This window comes from Dasypus novemcinctus, chromosome 24 (assembly GCF_030445035.2).
Source record: "Dasypus novemcinctus isolate mDasNov1 chromosome 24, mDasNov1.1.hap2, whole genome shotgun sequence".
Classification (NCBI taxonomy): Eukaryota; Metazoa; Chordata; class Mammalia; order Cingulata; family Dasypodidae; genus Dasypus; species Dasypus novemcinctus.
In genome coordinates, this window is record NC_080696.1 from 57,694,348 (window position 1) to 57,716,458 (window position 22,111).

The following is a 22,111-nucleotide window of genomic DNA, read 5'->3' on the forward strand; positions in this document are numbered from 1 at the left end:
ATTTTTCCCCCCTACAGAACTTAGTTTGCTTGTAATTATATGTTATCTGGTTGTTGTTTTTTTCATTTATTCAATAAATATATATTGACCACCAAGTCTGCACCGAAGGCTGTTCAGAACCTTGGGGTTGCGGCTGTGAATTAAATAGACCAGGGCCCCTGACTTCATAGGCTGAAATCTGGTAGATAGATAGATAATAAACAAATAGGCAATAAATCCATAAACAAAGCAATTTCTGAGATTTTGAAGCAGTGAGGTGTGGTGGTTACAGGCACAGAGCCTGGAGCAAGATTTCCTGGGCTTGACTCTTCTCTTTACCTCTCCTAGATATGTGTCTTTCGGAGAGTTAACCAGTCTCTCTGTGCTTCAAAAGTCGGCTACAAGGATTCAATGAGCGAATGTAGAAAAATGACTGCTGTGTAATAAGCAATATGATGTATTTGTTAAATGAAAAATCAATAACTTCCTATGCTATGAATAAAAGTTATTGGGGGAGCGGGTGTAGCTCAGTGGTTTGAGCACCAGCTTCCCACGCACAAGGTCCCAGGTTCAATCCCTAGTACCTCTTAAAAAATAATAAAAGGAAATTGGTAACATAACATGGGGGGGGGGGGCAGGGGAAAGGAAGTAGAGAGCAGGGACTAGCAGCTCTAGGGAGAATGGCTGTCCCTTCCCCAATAAATTGTGAGCACCATGACGTCAGCGGCTGGGTCTGCCTTTAGCCACCACTGCATCTCCTAATCTTGGCACTCTGCATTGATTAGGAGCTAATTGTTAATTACTGGTTGAATGGAAGGACTCCTCATTGATAACTCCCTCCCGGGTGTCAGGCACCGAGCTAGGAGGTTTCATAACAATGATAACAGTGAACGGTGATTTTGCCTGTTCTCAGCTCCCTGTTGGCCAAGTGCTTCCCTGCACCGTCTCATTCCATCCTCACAGCACTCCTGTGAAGAGGCCACCGTCAAGAGCCCCTTCTGGAGAGGAGGAAACGGAGGCCCAAGGAAGCTAACTTACTTCCTAAAGGCACCAGTTAATGAGGGTAGAGGCAGGAATCAGACACAAGCTGCCTGGGCTCCCAACCACCAGAAAGTTCCACTATCATTAGCTCCACTTGGAAGGAAGGGAATTGAGCCTCCAAAACTCACCCCAGGGCTCCCATCCGGGAAGGGGCTGGGTGTGTCTGATTCCAGAACTGGGGCTCCTTTCAGCCACTCCAGATACCTGCTGCCTTGCTAACCTCACGTTCCTTTCTCACGCACCCCAAGATTCCAGTGTAGACATCTCCAAAGACCTGGCTGCTGAGTACTCACTCTGGCCGCTCCCAGAACAAGACCCAGGACTTTGGTTTCCAGCTGACAGCAGCCCCTGCATCGCTAAGATTCTTGTGGGCCTCTTGCTTTGAGGTTTCATTCCCTGCTAACAGACGGGTGGACTGATTGGAAATTAGGGAGGCCAAAGAAAGGGGCACAGATCCCACCTCCTGCTCCCTTGAGGGAGTGTGGTGGATACTCAGAATCTAGGGATTTCAGGTTTTTAAATCACACCATGTAATAAAACTAACCATGGCTAAAACATACAGGCTACTAGTTATTTTGGCATATGCTCATTTATAAAATTCATGATATTCATAGTTACAACAGACCATCTGTAAATAGGATATTACAGATAAAATATTTTAGCCTCAAGTCCAGGAATTGGAAACCAAGTCCCCAGGGTCAAATTCAGGTCACCACCTGTTTTTCCATAGCCTGCAAGTTAAGAATGTTTTGGTTTTTTTTTTTAAAGATCTATTTTATTTATTTATACTCCCCTCCATTGTTTGTGTTCACCGTCTGCTCTCTGTGTCTGTTCATTGTATGCTTTCTGTGTCTGCTTGTCTTCTTTTTAGGAGACACCAGGAACCAAACCTGGGGCCTCCCATGTGGTAGGCAGGTGCCTAACTGCTTGAGCCACATCTGGTTCCCCAAGAGTGATTTTCACATTTAGAAATGGTTGGGGAAAAAATCAAAAGAAGAACAAAGTTTGTGACACATGAAATGCACATTTCAGTTTCTATTGGTAATATTTTATTGGAACATAGACACATCAATTGTTTATATAATGTCTATGGCTGCTTTGGGACAAAACCAAAAATATTAACTATCCGGCCCTTTGCAGAAAAAGTTTATCAATCTCTTCTCAAGATAAACTGAGCAATATATAACATTTTGCAAATAAGGGGATTGAGGTGGCTAGTTAGTCTTACCAATAGTAAGCCTAATCAGGATTTGAAAATACTATGTGTAAAACAATGACAGCAACTCTAATTACTATCAACCTAACAATATCAACCACAATATCAAGTCTATCAACAATAATGATGATAAACGGTTTTAATAATAATATTTGGCATGTGTTAGCATGTGTTGAGGAATTATTCTAAGAGCTTTTTTCCTAATAAAACTAATTCATTCCTTGTGGCAAATCAGCAAGGCAAAGCTATTATTACCCCAATTTTACAGATGAGGAAATTGAGGCACAGAGGTAAAGTATCTTGCTCAAGGTCCCACAAACACATGAGTACATATATGTACATGCAGAGATGACACCCCCATCTAAATTAAGGTTTTACAAATCTAAAAATTAGCTAACCCTGGGTTTACAAACTCTTTAAGTTCCCATTATTCAAGTGAAAATCAATTGAATTTGGAGGCCACTTTTAATAAAAATGTTTGCAGTTATGAAATATCTTGGGACTGGAAGATGTGTGCCCTGTGCAGGCAGGAAAGGCACTTTTCCATTCCACTAGAGGGCTGGGATTGTGATATTCACTGGAGCTTACTGGCCTGATCATAGCACATTTTAGGTAGCCTCTCAGCAACTTCAGGACCATGTGGACTGAAAGAAGAAAAATCCAAACCACGTGTCTTTTGCAATGATAGCCTGGATTCGTTTAATATTATTTTCCCATCAGCAGTTTCAACACGTATTGTGAAATTGTGCCTGCCCTCCCATGAAACTTTTTATTTTTTTTTATTTTTTAGGAGGCACCGGGGATTGAATCCCGGACTTCATGCATGGGAAGCAGGTGCTCAACCACTGAGCTAATCTGCTCCCCTTACCAAATGTTTTAAAGAGCAGCTTTTACATGCGACAAAAGCAAAGGGTCACTGACACCTACTGGCTGGCATCGGTATCAACAGAAATGAATTTATTCAGCCTACCAGGGCTAGGGTCAAAATGGGCAAGGTCATAGGGAGAGTTTGTCTGTTTAGCAATTTAACCCTCTGTCAAAGGTCAGCAAGTTGATGCAAGTCTGCTGATGCCCATGAGATACTGCAACTAACAGAGCAATAGCAATCATCATATCGGAGAGGAAAGGTGAGCTGAACACTTCGAGGTAAAGGATAAGAACCTGGACTCTGGAGAAAAGCCTTGGAGTCTGGAACTGATTGGCCACATAGTGAGTGAGTGATGCTGGGCAAGTCCCTGAGCCTCACTGGGCCTCAGTTTCCCCACCTGTGAAATGGTGTAATAGCACCCACCTCAAGGGGTGGTTGTGAGGATTACACATGTTAATAAATGTAAGGTGCCCCAAACAGGCCTGGTCCAGAGTCCTTATTATGCCATAATGTTTGGTCCGATTCTGCCAAAGTTGACAGAGCCAGCCGAGGAAGTCGGCAACACTTCTGATTCCCATGATCCCCTCACCAAAACATCAGGTCGGGGCCCTGAATCTGCCCTTTTAGTAAATACCCATGCAGTTGTAGTCATCAGGTGCATTTGGAAAACACCATTTACCCAGGTTTTCTTGGGAACCAGGGGGTTGGGGATACAGGATTTACAGCACTAAAACCTGGAAAATCCTGAGCAACCTGGGAAGGGACCCTGTGACAAAGCGACTCTTATTACCTCCACTTTACAGATAGCAAAACTGAGGCTCAGAGAGACTCACACAATAATTCCTGTCTGTCATGAAGTTTTCTCCAGTCCTCAGCAAAGGAGAAAAATAAAAAGAAAGATTTTCATCAAGGTAAACATAGTCAATTGAAAGAACTAGCTTTTAGTTAGAAAAAAAAAATAAGTGTTTGTTATGCATGATTGTTCTGTAAACCCACAACTTCTCTAATTAAGGAAAAAAAAGTTTGTGTGCAATGTTAAAACAGTCTTTCTTTCATGAGCCAATGGAGTTAGTTGTTTTGGTCCCCCCATCCCCACCATGGATCCCTCATCTATTTGCTCATTGTTTTTGCTCATAGTTTGTGCTCATTGTCTGCTCATTGTTTTTTTCTTTAGGAGGCACCAGCGACCAAACCTGGGACCTCCCATGAGAGAGGCGGGCGCTTAACTGCTTGAGCCACATCTGCTCCCTGCTCATTTCTTTCTGCTAGTTGTTTGCTTGTTGTCTTGCTTGTTTTATTCCCCCTCAAAGTCTGCTCATTGTTTGTTTGTCTCCTTTAGGAGGCACCAGGAACTGAACTCGGGAGAGCCACATACATTCCCTGTTTTGGTTCTTTTTTTTTTGAATCATTTGAGTCCTTTATTTTTTACAATTATTTTTTAAAATTGTCTTTTTAAAAAAAAGATACATAGATCACAAAAAATGTTACCTTAAAAAATATAAGAGAATCCCACATGCTTCCCCACCCCCTAACCCCACTCCTCCCACATCATCAACAACCTCTTTCATCACTGTGGCACATTCATTGCATTTGATGACTACATTTTGGAGCATTGCTGCACTGCATGGATTATAGTTTACATTGCAGTTTACACTCTCCCCCAGTCCATTCAGGGGGTTATGGCAGGATATATAATATCCAGCACCAGTCCCTGCAATATCATTCAGGACAACTCCAAGTCCCAAAAATGCCCCCACATCACATCTCTTCTTCCCTCTCCCTGCCCTCAGCAACTACCGCGGCCACTTTCTCCAGATCAGTGCTCAGTTTCCTCCAATACTAGTCACAATAGCTCTATAGTAGCATACCAGCAAGTCCACTCTAATCCATATTTTATTCCTCCAGCCTGTGGACCACAGGCCACCAGCTGGCAGGGGCTTTGTTTTTGAAATTGGACTCATGTTTGAGGCCCCAGCTCCTCCAAGCCATGGATTACATCATCAGTGGAGCATCATTCCCTTTTCCTCCCCCCTCCTGCCTGGGCCTGGAGCAGCCTTCCTCCAACCCGGCAGTGCTCTGGAATCGCCTGTGGAGGTCTTGGGCTCCCCATGCCCAGCCGCAGCCCAGCCCCATCACATCCGACTTTCTGGGGTGGGACCCAGGCCCCCGTATGCCTTCACGCTCCCCGAGTGATCCTGATGTGCCGGCAGGGCTGGGAGCACTGTTTTTGATATTTCCGGAGTGTGTGAGCATTGTCCTGAGTCAGAGGTTTCTCCCTGACGCAGCCCACCCTGCTGCAGAGCCAGGCCCAGCGTCCCTTCCTCCCACGCTGGCTTTTCAGACCGAAGGCAGGGCCTCCCGCCTCCGTGGCCAGTGCAGGTGGCCAAAAGTCTTCACAATCATTTCAGGATGCTCCTCGGCAGGCACGCGGTTTTGTCAACCTGCAAATCAAGGGAAAATCCCTGGGTCTTCTGCTTTCCTCCCCAAAATGGATGTGTGGGGCCTGCTTGCTCCTGCACAGCTTAACCTTTCCAGTCGGCAGGTCAGGAGTGCTGAGCGCCGGCCCAGGGGAGGGCGGGAGGGCTGCTGGGCTCAGGGCAAGCCCCCTGCCCTCCTTTTCTGGGACATCATCTCTTCCCCCGCTAGAGGAAAAAAGCGTGGAGTGAGACAGGCCTTTGGGCAAACCCCGCCAGTTGTGCGGCTTCTGGCAAGGCAGTTCACCTCTCTCATTTTTTTTAAAAAGATTAATTTATTTATTGTCCCCCTTCCCTTCCTCCCGCCCTACTGTTTTTGCTGTCTGTGTTGTCTTCTCTTCTCATTTACTCTCCTCTAGGATTCACTGAAATTTGATCCTGGAGACCTCTGATGTGGAGAGAGGTTCCCTGTCAATTGCGCCACCTCAGTTCCTGGTTTCTGCTGCGCTTCACCTTGACTCTCCCCTTGTCTCTCTTTTGATGGATCAACATCTTGCTGCGTGACTCACTTGCACGGGCACTGGCTCACCACGCAGGCACTCTCACAGGCACTGACTTGCAGCGCAGGCACGCTTTCTCTTCTTTTTCACCAGGAGGTCCTAGGCATCAAACCCAGGTCCTCCCGTGTGATAGGTGGAAGCCCTATCACTTGAGCCACATCCGCTTCCCGGTTCACCTCTCTTGAGTGTGTTTTTCTTCTTGTGTAAAATGTGGAGATTGACAGGATTCGGAACGATAATAAGAGTTTTCCATGTGCCACTGATGTTCCGACGTATGTGTATGATGTCCCCAGGCCTTCCAGCACCTTCTGGGTTAATACTATCATCCCCAGTGTTCTGATGAGAAACCCAGGCCTGCAGAGAGACGGCGGCACACGGCACTTACCAAGCTGTCCTCGCGTGTCGTGGGGTTGTGGGGGGCGCTAGATGAGGGAGGCAGGAGCCTGGCGCAAGTCAGAGCTCGCCATTATAGCACCACAATGTCCGGGAAGGGGGCCCCAATTATCCAGGGCTATGTATTTAGATTTTAGATTTCAGATCTCATATTCCTTGATGAGGAATTTAAAAACACGCTTTTCGGTTCCTTCCTTACAATAACTCTAGAGCAATGTTTCTAGGACTAGGGGCGATCTCTGCCCCCATGGACATTTTTCAATGTATGGAGACGTTTTCGGTCGGCACAACTCGGGGCGGGGTGGGGGTGCTACTGACATCTAGTGGTAGAGCCAGGGTGCTGGCCAGCCTCGGCAATGCTCAGGCCTGCGCAGGACAGCCGCCCTCTACGGAGAACTATCCCTCCCCACGTGGCAGTGGGGCAGAGGGCAAGAGACCCTGTTCTAGGGACTGGACTTCACGATTTTGTTCTCCCAGGGGCCCCTCGTCACCCACCCTTCTGAAGAGCTAGTTGGAGAACTAGTCCATGGCAGTGGCATGGAGCAAACACCACCTGTGCTCCTACGCAGCTTCGCTCGCTGTGTGCATAAATCTCCGCTAACAGGTTTGTAAAGAGGAGGGCAAGGGGGCACCATAACACATCGTCCTCTTTGCGCTCTTGGGAAGATTAAAAGGGAGCCGTCTATGTGGTGTTTAGCCCCATGGCTGGTGCGCAGCTGTTGGGAAACAGAGCTGGCTTTCATTATAAGTGGTAAAAGAAAATGTGCCATACTTCATAATAATCTTACCTAATATATATATATAGAGTGCCAGATATTGCTTTAAATGCTTTCCTAGTTTAACATATTTCTGCATCACAAAATCCCTCTGACATAGGTATTTTCATTGTCCCCATTTAAGAGATTCAGAACCTGAGCACAGAGGGGTTACGTTCCTCATCTAAGATCACCAGCTAAGAAGTGGGACAGTCAAGGCTTAAACCTCGGCAACCTGGTTCCAGAGTCCGGCCTCTTAATCATTACTTTCTACTGCCTCCTTGGCTATATAAGTGATGCTGTTTTTTGCTAAATATCTTATCAAATATTTATATATAATACAATCGAATGTAGACTATAAAATATTTATTGCATATCATTTTTTGCAATAAGAAATGGAAATCATAAGTAGCCAAGGCATTTGGTGTGATCTAAAGTAAGGAATGCAAAATTGAATGATTATAGAGAATCAAGCCAGGGCTTGGCAGAGTTAGGACGGGAGATGTGAGGAATTGATAATACTGTTCATTTCAGTGGTTAACGTCACTATCCCCTTAGTCCAGGATCCCATCCATGGAGTAAATTGGCCGCTCTGGCAGTTGCTGGAGTCCCCGGTCACCTCATTTTAGTGACAGCTTAACAATAAGCCCCCTCTTGGGAACGCGCCTAGCACGAAACAATACAAGCTGCAGCTTCCTGGCCAAGAGGCAGCTAAACGGCTGTGACAAGGAAGGGGGAGGTCCTTGAAGGGTGGAAAGGTGGCAGGCTTAGTCACCGAGTAAATAAGAAGCACCTCGGATGGGGGCGATGGAATGCAGGCGGCCCTTACTGCCCGGCGGAGGGCAGCGCCATCACGGCCGGGCTGCCCGCCCAGCAGACCAACGCCCGCTGCCTTCCCGAGGGCGAGGTCAACACGCGGCTGAGTCCCACGGTCCTTCAGCTTCTCTCTGTCTCCCCAGCACAGTAAGCTGTGGATGACTGGCAGCCCCGTGGAGAGCGGTGCAGGTGGCTTCCTGCACAAGGAGGGGGACTCGAGGGGACTGGAATTCAGCCCTCGCTGTGCTCCCCAAGCCCTTCACCCCGGCATGGGACCGGGTGGGCTCAGGGAAAGGGGCGCCCTTCTCAAAATCGCCCTGGGTGTTTTAGGAACACTTGGTAATTGTAACCCACCAGTCGTGCTTGCACAGAAGGTTGACGTTCCTGCAAGCTTAGCACCCACTGTTTTATTCTCAGTGTGGCACCCAACCTCGTTAAAGCTAATAACGATCGCAGGTAACATTATAGAAGACTGTCCCAGGTGAGCTCTGGACTGGAAGGAAGCTTGAGAGCGGCCTGGGTACAAAACCTAGGGAGGCACTCAGGGGCGACGCTGGGTGTGAGCGAGAACCTCCCTAAATTTGGCCCCTTAGGCGCCACTCTCTTGTCACTCTAGTCCTGGCCCTGGTGCCAGGTACTTTATGTACCTCGTCTCCTTTTTTCCTAACAAACATGCGTCATTCCCCCCTTACACAGATAAAGAAACTGAGGCTTTGTGAAGCGATCCTCTCACCCCTAGAATGCAAACCCCATGGGGGCAGGTACCTTTGCTTGCCTGTCTTGCACAAATTCACATTAGTTGATGACATGGATAAAGAGAAGCACCCTCTCCAGGTCAGAGGGCTAAGAAGAGGCATAGCTGGGGTTCAAACTCGACCTTCTGACTCCAGCATTGAAATCTTTAATCTTCACTGCACAGCTCTTGGCTGAGGCAAGGGGAGCTACTGATCGCTGAGACAAGCAATAAATATTTAACACTCGAGAAGGACAGACAAGCGAAAGCCAACCCTTCCCGGGTTGGCTTTGAAAGAAAGAATCTTTGAAAGAAAGAATCCTCTGTGGTTTCAGACATAAGCCTACCTATTTTAGAACCCCTCTTCCCTCGCCTATTAGTTAGAGAGAAGGCATGATATACACCCCAGACCTTGAAGCCGACATGGTCACAGCAGGGTCGGGGTTAGGGTGAGGTAAGTGAGGCACTGGCCACAGGTGCAAAATCTAAGGGCATACCAAAAACTCCATCAAGGCAGATACGTTTTTAACATGATCTTTTTTTAAAAATAAAGCAATGCTGGTACTGATCTGTCTTTACTTATAAAACAGTATTTTGTCCATCGTGGATGTTTTGACATTTTAAATTTTGTAAATATTGTCTTAAAATACAGTTATCTTGATGACTGAGTGTTGGGGTTCTCCTTAAATTTTGCATCCAAGATGAGTGCTTCCCTCCCTTCACCCTCATCCTGGTTCTGACTGAATCCCTGTTCCAGTTCCACAACCAACTCTCCTTGTGACCTTGGAGAGAGTTCCTCATGACCCCCTCCCCCGAGACCCCCTCACACCTGCCGAGGGTCTCATTTTCCTGAGTCAACGACAACAACAACAACTAATAGTTAGGAAGTGCATGCTCACTGATGTCCCTTACCCTCTTGGTTCTCACAGCTTGGACCCAGTACCTACCCCCAAAGGGTAGCTTGAATGTTAAGTAGGATAAATCAGGTAAGGAGCCAGGCTCACTGGCAGTGTGCCGTAAATCCTCTCCCTGTCTGCTCCTCTTCTTGGACAAAGCTGTGGGCCACAGACTCAGAGTTGGCTTGACAGTGGTTCCCGAATGACACAGCCCCCCCCATTAGCCAACTTCTTTCCAAGTCTAATAGTTGAAATGACCCTCCAGGGTTCCATGCAAATAGGAACTATTTATGGTGCTCTGTACCCAATGCCGCACACTTTGTCAGTTGATCCTCGCAAAGCCCTTTTAGGTAAGCGCTGTCTTAGCTTCAGTTTCACCGATGGTGAGACTGAAGTTCACAAGTCCCCAAGATCACACAGTGAATAAATGGCAGAGCTGGGTCAAACTTGACCGCTAGCCCCTGAGGTTCACAGCCTACCGCACACAGTAAAGCCTCAAGCACTGCTGGGCGTGGTTACCTGCTAGGGTCCTGGCCGGAGGATCCTCAGTCCCCGTGTCTCCTGGAGCTGCTCCTTCTCAGGGCTCCGTGCCTCCAGCGGCTGCTGCCCAGTGCCAGGCGGTCGCTGAGCCGGCTCACTGCCCTTTGCTTCCTCGTCCAGGGCCTGCTGGCTGAATATACAGAGCAGGGCAAACACAAGCCTGGGTGGAGCCCTCGCCTTCTCCCTGAACGTCCTATAGAAAGGGGTTCTCTTCCTGGGTGCTGGGGCTGCCCTCACCTCTCAATAAAAGCCGAGCACCTGATTTCTCTCACGCCGACGCCTCCCTGGAACTCCAAGCATCCTGTTTGAATGTCCTTACCCACTGCGGCTGCCGTGTTGACCTGCTGGCTGACTCCCTTCCCCGGGAACTGGAAGGCATGGTCTGAGCTGGGAAAACGGGTTCTGTAAGATTTTGCAGTTCTGTCTGCCTTTTCACCTTCATTTGCTCCAAAACACTCAGTCCACCACCACCTAGCCACCGAATGGAAGAGCGAGCATCTCACCCTTGCACCACCCCCGGTCATGGAAATATTCTTCCCAAAAGGGTTTGTTTTGTTTTTCTTTAAAGATTTATTTGTTTATTTCTCTCCCCTTCCTCTCCCCCACCCTGGTTGTCTGTTCTCTGTGTCTATTTGCTGCGTCTTCTTCTTTGTCTGCTTCTGTTGTTGTCAGCGGCACGGGAATCTGTGTTTCTTTTTGTTGCGTCATCTTGCTGTGTCAGCTCTCCGTGTGTGCGGCACCATTCCTGGGCAGGCTGCACTTTCTTTCATGCTGGGCGGCTTTCCTTACGGGGCGCACTCCTTGCACGTGGGGCTCTCCTACGCGGGGGACACCCCTGCGTGGCAGGGCACTCCTTGCGCGCATCAGCGCTGCACATGGGCCAGCTCCACACGGGTCAAGGAGGCCCGGGGTTTGAGGCCCGGGGTTTGAACCGCTGACCTCCCATGAGGTAGACAGACGCCCTAACCACAGGGCCAAGTCCGCTGCCCCAAAAGGCTTTGGACACGGGAGAGCAGGTGCCCTAGGGGTGGCCTATTGCTCTGGAGACTGATCATGGCAACATTCTTTTTTTCTGTAGGCCAGAAGTTCCAGACATGCTATTTAATTAATTTAATTCCATCGAGGGTATTTATTAAAATGACTTTCAACGTCATATGCAATGTAGCATAAGAAGATAAATTTAAAAATAGCAAGGGGAGATAGAGAAACAAGGATGGGTACAAGAGCAAAAATATATGTACAGAGGAGCAGGTATAGCTCAGTGGTTGAGTACCTGCTTCACATGTACGAGGTCTTGGTATTTCCTAAAAAAAATTGTTTAAGTACATGCTGCTCTACATACTTCCTATGAAGTGGGTCACAGATTTGGCTTGGAGCTTCCTGACAGCCAACACAAAAAGGGAAACATGATAAAGTTTCAGTGTTTTTGAGAAAACATTCAGTATATACACAAATTTACAAACTAGTAATTATTGTGGCTTTCTTCTTTCACATGCTCAGTCTATCATGACTACTTGTTGAGTTCCAGGCTTTAAATAGGTCTGCATTTAGAGAGGGTGAGTAGGAGAAGCCAGGTCCCGCCATCCCCACCACCATTGTTACTGAACACAGAGTCCTACAAGTAAACATGGAATTACAGCTCTGCTCCTCGTTACACAAGAAAAACCAAGCCGCTAAGGGAGAAACAGGAGGAGCCAGGGAAGACCTCCTTCATGGAGTAACACTTAAGGGGCAAAAATAGTATTTCAATAAATGCTGAATTCACAATCAGATGCACCATAATTAGAGCTGTAAATAAGATTCCACTCAGCATTGTACATTTAAACATGGAACGTAATAAAATAGCATTGCACAGTATAAAGATGAATGATAAAATTCATGCAGGTCTAAAATTTTAATATTTCTTTACTTAGAATGACTTCAAATAGCAAATAAAATACACACAAATGGAGAGAGAGACTGTGGTATCTTAAATGCTCGTTTTAAATAAGAGCATTGAATTCATGTATAGGATCACTGAAGTTACACAGTTTGTATTTTGTAGCTCACACATACATATGAATTTCATTCTTTCCAGAAGAGTGGAAACACCGAATAAAACTATCTTGACTGTTTTAATTCCCCTTCGTGCTACTTGAACATTCTATCGACTCTCTGGCTCACTGAGGAGCATGGAAGGACCGAAAGGAAAGGACCTTGGGCTGCCCTGTCCTTCCCTCCCCCTCTCTGTCACTTTCAGCACGAGTGGCTGGCTAATGCAGGGCAGTGACAAGCCTAGGAAAGGATGTGCTAAGGTTCCTCGGTCGTTAGTTTCTTAGACCCCTAGGCTTTCCCGCTACGTTTGAAACAATTTTCCTTTGAACAGCAAGTGTGGCCTTCTTGGGCAGTCAGTGGTAGACGGAACAAGTTGACCTCGGACCCTCTTTGATTCTCACCAAATTCCCACGCACAGATGGCCTCCTGGGGTTCTGTGCTTGTGCGGCATCACGAACGCTATGCGCGAACGGGACCCCAAGAAGCGACAGGCACGCGTGGGTCTCCTCTGGTTACGTGCAAGCTCAACCGTCCTATCAGATTTGACTTACAAACACAAGTTCGAAGATAAAGTAATTAAGCATTCAAGACGGCGACCGCAGAGCCGGTGAACCACGCATGGAACCAGTGGTGAGGGGGGTCCTGGGTGACTGCTCAGGTCTCATGCATGAAGCCTGAGCTCAGTGAGGGCAGCAGCCAGTGCTCGAAAGTCCAGCCTGAGTGGTGGAAGAATGTACGTGCCGGTGTTGGCACGCAGGGCAGTGCCCCCCGTGGGTTTTCTCTCTGCCGTGCATCCCGTCGGCGGTGCTCGTTATCGTGTCTCCTGACTTGGCTAGCGCTTCACCCTCTCACTTTACCATCTCCACCCAACTTCAAATATTGACAAGCTCCTGAGGTGGTCACTTCCTGTTATCAAATTGCTTTCTTGGGAATGAGGGCTGCAGCTGGAAGCCGAGCTGAAGAGAGTCGCTGGGGTTCTGAGTCGCCCTCGGGCTCCTCCCTGGCCAGTGCCCAGCCCGCCTGTGGACGCAGACAGCTGTCCCGCTCGATGCCCGTCTCAGCCATGGTTTTGGTCCCTGGTCCCAGACACTGCAGGGGGTCATGCACATGTGACTTCCAGTAATATGCCCACCCTGCTGTGGCTGAGATGGCGAATCTTCCCACAGATCTGCACGCCTCCCTTTTGGTGCCCCCCTACCCCTGCTGGCATTTTTTGGAGCACTTGCAGGTGGGTATGTGAGCCCACATGCTCCTTGTTGGAGTCCTATGATATAAGAAGTCTCCGCTTTGGCAAAGAGGATGTATCAAATATCTTGCACCAGATCAAACAAGTTGGTTTTTGTTTGTTTTTTTAATGTCAGGTATGAAGCTAAACTCAGCTTAACCTTGGAGTCAGCTGGAAAACGAATCCTGCCTTCAGCAGCTGAGGAACTGTGATGCTGGGCAGGTTGCTTGCCCTTTCTGCGCTTCAGTTTTATCAATGGCAACGCCCACATTCTTATGGGAATTAAATGAGAAAATTCGTAGAAAATACTTAGCACAGCACCCGGCACATAGAAACTGCTCAATAAAATGACTCAGCTACTAAGTAATAAGGTTGGGCTTTAAACACAGGCCGCCTGACTTCAGAATTTGCCCTTTTAACAACATCTTTTTTAAAGAAGAAAAACGGGAGCAAAACCCACAAATAATTTTAACACCACAGGCAGCCTGCATTAAAAGCCGCTCACTCGATGTTGATGGGCCTGCAAGCTCTGATTCGTTGAGCCAGGTGGTTAATTTAAGCAATATTTTGGGACCCACATCGGTTGCCTTCTTATGCCACACGGAGGAACTGGCTTTGGTCGAGAGCACAGCCTTTCCTATCCTCCTCCCCCAAAGGCCACCTCTTCACGATCCCAAACCGTGGTCCCCGCACTGGAGGCCCCTACCGCCCTCTCGGGGGTGCCACATGATTTCCACGAGGGAAAGAGCAGGGCCCCGAAACACAGCCGGCGGTGAATTCTGTCTTGTGCTGACTCACAGTACAAAACCAAGCCGCCCACTCGCTCTAAATTGAGGGTGGTTTTGAGAATCAAGTGAGGTGAAGATGAAATCACCGTGTGCGCCCTCAGGGCTCAGCGAGACTGACCTGTTTCATTGTCTTTCATTCTAGGCATCTGGACTTCTGAGATGAAGACGACCAAGATGATCCATACATTTGGAGAGACTAAATTTATTCTTCCCTACAATGGTATACATTCTTTCCCCCTCCCCCCCAAAATCATCTTATTTGTATCTATAACCCAAGTCCTTAGTGGCAGCTCGAAGCTGATATTTGCCTCATTTATTAAACAACTCACTGAATGCTGAATAAAACGTGGTACAACCTCTATAAAACTTTGGACCCCAGTTCTGCATCAGATGTGCCAGATGAATGTGGCAAGGTTCTTAAATTCCCTGGGATTAAGTTTCCTCGCTGTAAAAGGAAGACGGAATCCTTTATTCCCAGGGTTCTGTGAGAATTCAATGAGCATGCGCATGGAAATTTCAGCAAGCTGCCTGGCCCATCGCTTGTGAGGTACGCGGACAGGGGGTAGCTCGTGTTTACATTGTTGCTGAGTTTTATTGAGGTCTGAGGACAGTAGGACGAGAAGGGAGGAGTTAAACGTGTTGGCTGGGATAGAACAAGCTTTCTCAGCCTCTGCACTTCTGACATTTGGGGGGCTCATCTTTGCTGTGGGGGCAGTCCTGTCCTTGTAGAAGGTTTAGCCGCATCCCTGACCTCCACCCATGAGCTGCCAGGAGTGCCGCCCCATTTGCAACAAGCAAAAATGTCTCTGGACATCACCAAATGTCCCCTCGGGGGACAAATTTGCACCCAGTTGAGAACCACTAGGGAGGAGGACGGGTGAGAGTTTTGTGACCACTTTGCAGCTGAGAATGGGTCTGTGAGAGGGTAAGAGGCTTGGAGGTTGGAGAACAGAAATTCCAGAAAGCGGAAAAAAGTACGGAAGTACATGATTGGCTTTGATATTATCAGGTCACCCAGTGGCAGGTGCATAGAACATTTTTATTATATTTATTATCATGATTTGTACCAGAGGATATGGCCAGGGCTAGATTGGGAAAGAGTTTGATTATCAGGCTTGGAGTCTGGGCTTTATAGGAACCTCCCCTGAAGCATTTACACTGGGGAGGAATTTAGGGTGGTGTTGCTGGGTAAAATACAGAAGTATCGCACAGAATAATTATGCTATACTTATGTGATGTTTGGGACATACTTATGCACCCTTTGGACACACTTTAAGCAATTCTTTGTCATTTACCTGAAATTCAAATTTAACTGGGCGTCCTGCATTTTTATCTGCAACATATGACAGCAGCCTTCATTTGGGGTCATTCCTGAGGTTAGACTGGAGGGAAGGAGAACGGGGGCAGGCAAACCAGTGGGGATGCTCTGAACGGGAGGGCACAGGGTATCTGCCTGGCAGTGGCATAGGTGTAAAGGCCTGCATTGTTTACGTAACAGGAAATCCACAGGAAGGCACTTCCTTGGCTGGGACAGCAGCTCAACAGTGTCTTCCAGATTCAGGCTCTTTTCTGTTTTTCTCCTCTGCTAGGCTTTCATCTCATCAAAGCAAGAAAACGATCACACCCCCAGATGTCATAGCCTCCACCAGGGCAGAGGCAGGAGCAGGGGCAGACCCAGAAGACTTTCCCTCCCAGGTGTTGTCAGTTTTTCCGGGAAGGAAAACTTCGAAGAAGGTCTCGGACAGAGGGATAGACTTCAATTTATTCCTCGATGGTCAGAACTGGATCTCGTCATGCCCATCCAGCCGGGTCACAGGCAGAGTAGTGGGGTTGCTGGGACTGGCTTAGGCCAGGGGTTGCACAATTTTCCCATAAAGGTCCAGAAAGCAATTATGGGACAATCGCTGTCACAGTGACTCAGCTCTGCCATTGTAGCGTGAAAGCAGCCACAGACAACACTTAAATGGGCATTGCTGTGTCCCCATGAAACTTTATTTACAAAAAGAGGTAGGGCCTTGTTTGGCCCATGGCCCATAGTTTGCTAATGCTTGGCTTAGTTACACCAACTGCCTCAACACTGGGTGTATGTTAGGATCACCCAGGGAGCACTTTAAAAATTTAAATCTGCATCTCCAAGGGTAAGGCTGGGGAGATGCAGTTTTAACAACGTAGGTGATGCTACAGTGCACACCAGGGGTAAGAGTCACGAACTTAAACAAGTTATATTCCTCACCAGGGGTGACCATGTTACTAAAGAAGCAATCAGCGTTCTCTCAGCAGGGCCGAAGGGAAAGGGTGAGTGGCCACAGACAGTGTCTGCTCCCCGGGCAACAGAGTCAGGAAATTTCAATTCCTTCCACAGATGTGAACGGAGCACCCGCTACTGAGCAGGTGTGTGGCTAGGGACCCAACAGTTAGTTAGACACCCCTGTCTTCAAAGAGCTGGATGTAGTCCAGCTGACGGGCAACTGAAAGATCCAGAAGAGGTTGGAGAAGAAACCAAACTAGATGGAGGTGGGATTGGGGAGGAGAGGAAAAAGAGTCAAGAGATCATTTGGACATAGAACTGATAAGCTTTGCTCTTTGGGCAAAGAGAAGAGCTGATTCTGAGGTTTCTAGCATGCGTGAAAACACGACCAAATTTAAGCTCTCTGTGAAGTGGGGAGCATTGTCTGACTGGGGTGATGGCTAACTTTGTGAATTTGTTCATGTATGTAAATCATTTAGAATGAAGTTTGATAAATGTCACTATTTTGATTAGGTGAAATTTTAGTTTCCCAGGCCACTGGAACAAGGTACCACTGATGGGATGACTTAAAGCAACAGAAAACTTTCTCTCACCGTTCTGGAGGCCAAAAGTCCGAAATCTGCCCAGGAGAACCCTCCCTTGTCTCTTCCCAGTTTCTGGTGCTTTGCCAGCAATTCCCAAGCTGCAGTCTCTGCCTCGGTCACCCCCTGGCCTTCTCCCCGTCTCATAAGGACACCACTCGCATTGGATTCTGGCCCATCCTCCTCCAGTGACCACCTTTTAACTTATCTATTTCCATCTGCAATGACCTCATTTCCAAATAAGACCCCTAGTGAGGTGCTGAGGGTTAGGGCTTCAGCATATTTTTTGGGGGTGATGGAAATTCAACCCATAACACTCATGTTGATGGGATCCAACACTTCGTGGAGATAGAATTCCTGGCAAGATAAGAAAGATAAGACTCACATCGCAATGTTGTCAATTACATTGTTGCATGGGACTTCAGTCAGAAAGCTGTTTTAGATAGAAGCATCCGTAATGATTCTTCAAATAGAGTTGAAAATATGGCATAAGGAGGCACTAATAATTTCCCTCTCATGTGAATTCTCGTGGGGGTTTTCTTTCTCTTGGTCAAGAGGCAGAGGATAAGAACGCGTGGGCAGGCAGGGGTTTGTTTGGTTCTGTTTCCCAGCATGTTGTTTTCTGGGCTGCAGCGTCAGAAACGACTTCAGCTCTTCCTCCTTTTATTAGAGCAAACAGGGGCTGCAAGACAGAAGCCAAGGAAAGATTTCTTCATGTGGGGCTTCCAGAACAGAGAGAGTTTAATGTGTCAGTTAGAGATAGGGATAGACTGTATCTGCTATGGCTTCTGTAGTTGTGAGAGGCATTTGCAACTAGTGGTTTCCTGCCCCCCTCCCCTGCTACCCCCTTCTTGTAAAAAAGACATGGATATTTCTACGCTAAATATTTCACTTTATTCATTTTCTCACTCTAGAGTCAAGACGATTTTTGCAAGGTATAATTTTTGCAGTTCCGCTTCCTAGTTATATAGCTTATTCTTATCACCACTGGGGAAAGTGTGTGAATTGGTTGGAAAACTCCTTTCCCCAGAATACTTCCTGTGTGAGTGCAGACAAAATGTGCATGTGCCTGATGAACATATCTGCAAATGATGAGGGGATCAGCAAGAGGAGCTGTGAAGAGAGGAGCCGTGAACAGAGTGCCAGCTGTATTTTTTAGGACTGGAGTGTATGCAGATACCACTCTTCTATAGTCATTCATTTAGCATCCAGAGTGATTGTTGTCCACACCATATCAAGGAATAGAGCCTGCATCAGAGGAAGAAAATGCTCAGAATGTCTCTTTGCAGAAGCTCTGGAGTTAAATGGATGGATGGGTTTCTAATCTCAGGTCAGCTGTGTGGCAGATGGCTGCCATGGTGTGCCACCTGCACCAGAAGCCTCTGACCCCTCCAGGACTGAAGGCTCATTCCCAGCTGCTTGGCATGTAGGCTGAGGATGGCACTCTTTGGGAGTTGCTTTAGCCCAAGGAAGCTGCCTTCCCCCTCTTACCAGGCCCTGCCCCTCCCATGCTCGGCAGTCAACTTCCAAAGACAGAAAGACCTGGTGTCCCTGCTTCAGTGGGGGCAAATCTGAAGGATTCAGGGAAGACTTGGTTGAGACTGTATGATGTTCACCTTCTCCCGCTGCCCTGTCTGCTTCCCTCCCTGCTCCCCTCCCAGGGGTGGTTCACAGGGCACATCCTGATAAACTCCCTACAGGCGAAGCTGCATCTCAGCGTCTGGGTCCTATGGATCTATGACAAAGGATTTAGGACAGGGTTGTTTTGCTGTTGTTCTTTTTTAACTGAAATGCACATGGCAAAGAAATGAAATACATAATTCTAGAGATTATCCAAACAAATGTGAATTTCTCTATTGCTCTAACAGAAGAGATTTGCAAAAATGTAGAACAATGGCATTCTTTTTTTTTTAAATGCTCAGTCTCAACAGCAGTCTATTTTTTTTTTAAGATTTATTTATTTATTTCTCTCCCCCCGCCCACTCCGGTTGTCTGTTCTCTGTGTCTATTTGCTGCGTCTTGTTTCTTTGTCCCCTTCTGTTGTTGTCAGCGGCATGGGAATCTGTGTTTCTTTTTGTTGCGTCATCTTGTTGTGTCAGCTCTCCGTGTGTGCAGCACCATTCCTGGGCAGGCTGCACTTTCTTTCGCGCTGGGCGGCTCTCCTTACGGGGCTCACTCCTTGTGCATGGGGCTCCCCTACGCGGGGGACACCCCGCGTGGTAGGGCACTCCTTGTGCGCATCAGCACTGCGCATGGGCCAGCTGCACACGGGTCAAGGAGGTCCGAGGTTTGAACTGCAGACCTCCCATATGGTAGACGGATGCACTAACCACTGGGCCAAGTCCGCATCCCAACAATGGCATTCTTTTCACCAATTTTTTTTGGGTTTTGGAAAATAGTCATTTTTTCACACAAATATGGTATTTTTGTTAACATGCATTGGGTTTGTTCTTCTAAAATGAATTTATAAATTAATATATTTTAAATTCTCAGTTTTAATTTTAATATGGTAAATACTGATAAATCTAAAGCTCTTGGGTCCTCAAAAATTATTTAACAGCATAAAAGAGTCTAGAGAAAAAAAGTTTGAAAACTACTGTTCTTTTTTTCATTACGGAAGGAATAGATGTTTATTATCTAACATACAGAGAGCAAAAGGAAGAGAAGAAGAAGAATCTATAATCCATTGCCTAGAGATATCCACTTTTGGTATTTTTCTCCTTCCATCTCAATTTCCTACATATGCTATTCATTCTGAATTACCATTTTGAATCCAGGGACATCCTTGTTTGCCATTATGTATAACGCCAAAAATGCCATCGTGAATAGTGGTCGGCAGTTCCCTTGAGTGGCTACACCTCAGTTGAATTAACTGCCTGGCTGTGTTGGACATTTACGTAGCTGACATCTTCTGCTAGTATAAACATGATAGAGATGAACACCCTTGCAGCAATATTATTGCAGGCATTGCCTTGACTTTTCTCTTAGAAGCATTTCCCAGACGTTAATATGTTGGATCAAAAAACAGTCATTCTTTAAAGGCATTTCATACTTAATGGTCAAATGCCTCTCCAAATAAACAGCCTTCTTTTGAGGCCGGGGCCATGTGTCTATCATTCCTGATTATGTTCTTTATGTTCTCATGAAACCGTGGGTGAGATAGCCAGGAGTTACAAACTAAAAACCAAGATTCAGGCCAAAATCTGCTGATTAGGATTTCTTCCTCTCCCATAACTAAAATTCTTTCCTGATTTTGTTTTACATTCAGTCAAACTTAGTTGCTAGTTGGAAACCAAAGCATGTGCAGAAACACAGCTTCTTGGTGACCTCTGAGACAATAGGAACAAAAACCACCTTTCTTGGAACCAAAATTACAGGGATGGAAAGTCATCAGAAGCAAAGGAAATGCAAGGGGTCTCCAGCAGGGAAGATTGGGGCCACTAGAAACTGCCAATCCAAGTATGCCAACCTGAAACTCCATCACTATCCCCACCTCTCTTTGTTTCCATCCTATAAAATTCCCTTAATTCTCAGATGGATGAGACAGATTTGACGTTGCCTCCTGTCTCCCTGCTGGCTGACCTCGCAATACAACTCTTTTCTCAAAATCCTGATGTCACAGAATTAGCTTCTGTTTGCATCGGGCAACCAGCCCATTACTTGGCAACAATTGTGGCAACCAGGATGTGACGGTAAGGTCTCAGGACTGCCTGCCTGAGGCGCTAGAGCCCCAGCAGAGAGCATGGACCCCTTTGCCGCCCTGAGTGGTGCCACCTGGACTGGTTGGCCTGGAGGCTTGTTGGTTGGGGTCCTCGTTGCTCCAGCCGGGCACTCCAGGCCCTTCAGTGCTACATTTTAATTTTGAAAAAAAGGAATAGTTATGGCAGCAGATGTCTCTGGGTGACTAACCTTGTGTGACACCTATTCTTTTTTGTCTGTGCCACCATAGAATTGTGGATTCGAATCTCAACTTTTAGGGTAAAGTCTGCCTTGGGAGGTTTGAGTTCCCTGTTAAGAGGTAAACCTCTGGTTGGGTTCAAGACCCAAAAGTAAAAGACAGTATAGGAGAATTAAGCCATGGAAGGTACTCATGAGGACCTGGATTAATGAATTGCTGGATTAAAAGATATCTCTAAATTGGAAATTTCCATGGTAATTTAGTGTAGTTTAAAATAGAGTTTCTTGGGAAGCGGCTGTGGCCTAATCAGTTGGGCTCCTGTCTACGACACAGGAGGCCCTGGGTTCATGTCCCAGGCCCCCTTGTGAAGGTAGGCTCGCCCGAACGTCACGGAGAGCTGCCGGCCCGCGAGCGCCGCGCTGCGGAGAGCTGACTCAGCAAGGTGATGCAACAACAACAGAAAAGGGAGACAAGTAAAAACACAGAAGAGAGTGCAGCAAATGGACAAAGAGAGCAAAACAAGCAAGCCGCAAGGGGGGGAAATAAAAAATAAATACAGACACACAGAAGAACATACAACGAATGGACATGGAGAGCAGACAGCAAGCAAGCCGCGGTGGGGGGGCATAAAAAAAAATAGAGGTTCTCTTCTGCCTGTGCACAACTGAGGCTTGCTATTAGTGGGCATGGGTTAGGTAGTCAAATACTGTTAAAAGGACACCTACCACCTTTTAGTGAGAGGCGTTGGCTCTGAAGAAGTCTCCTGTGCTAGGACAAAGTGGTTATGGAAAGGTAAGATTGACAATATATGGCCTGCCACCCTCAAGACAAGTTCTGTACAACTAGAGACACCTGGTTACAGGTCAGACAACTAGAGCGCAGGCTGTCTGCAAGGCAAAACTGTCCTATGCAGACACACTGTCAAAATAAATAAACAAATAAAAGCCACTGACCCAATCCCCTGAAATATCCCCTTAGGGTATAAGTTTTTTTTATTTTATTGCTCACAGAATTATCACCATTTGTAATTCTAATAGCATACTGGACTGCAGTAATTTGGGTTGCATTTTACGAAATTGGTCTATGTTCAGCTGTGAACCTAAGAAAAGGAACCTAAGAAAAGGAA

At 47.0% G+C, this 22,111-nt stretch overlaps 1 protein-coding gene across 8 annotated transcripts in view; it reads right to left on the bottom strand.

Moving 5' to 3' along the window:
• Positions 1–10,307, bottom strand: part of BCAS1 (brain enriched myelin associated protein 1) — a 111,419-nt gene extending 101,112 nt beyond the window's left edge. For all 8 annotated transcript variants that reach the window (XM_071211796.1, XM_023590028.3, XM_058287249.2 and 5 more), the window contains exon 1: positions 10,191–10,307. The gene's annotated coding sequence lies outside the window, so the exon portion shown is untranslated. The remainder of the gene's footprint in view (positions 1–10,190) is intronic.
• Between the last annotated feature and the right edge of the window lie 11,804 nt (positions 10,308–22,111).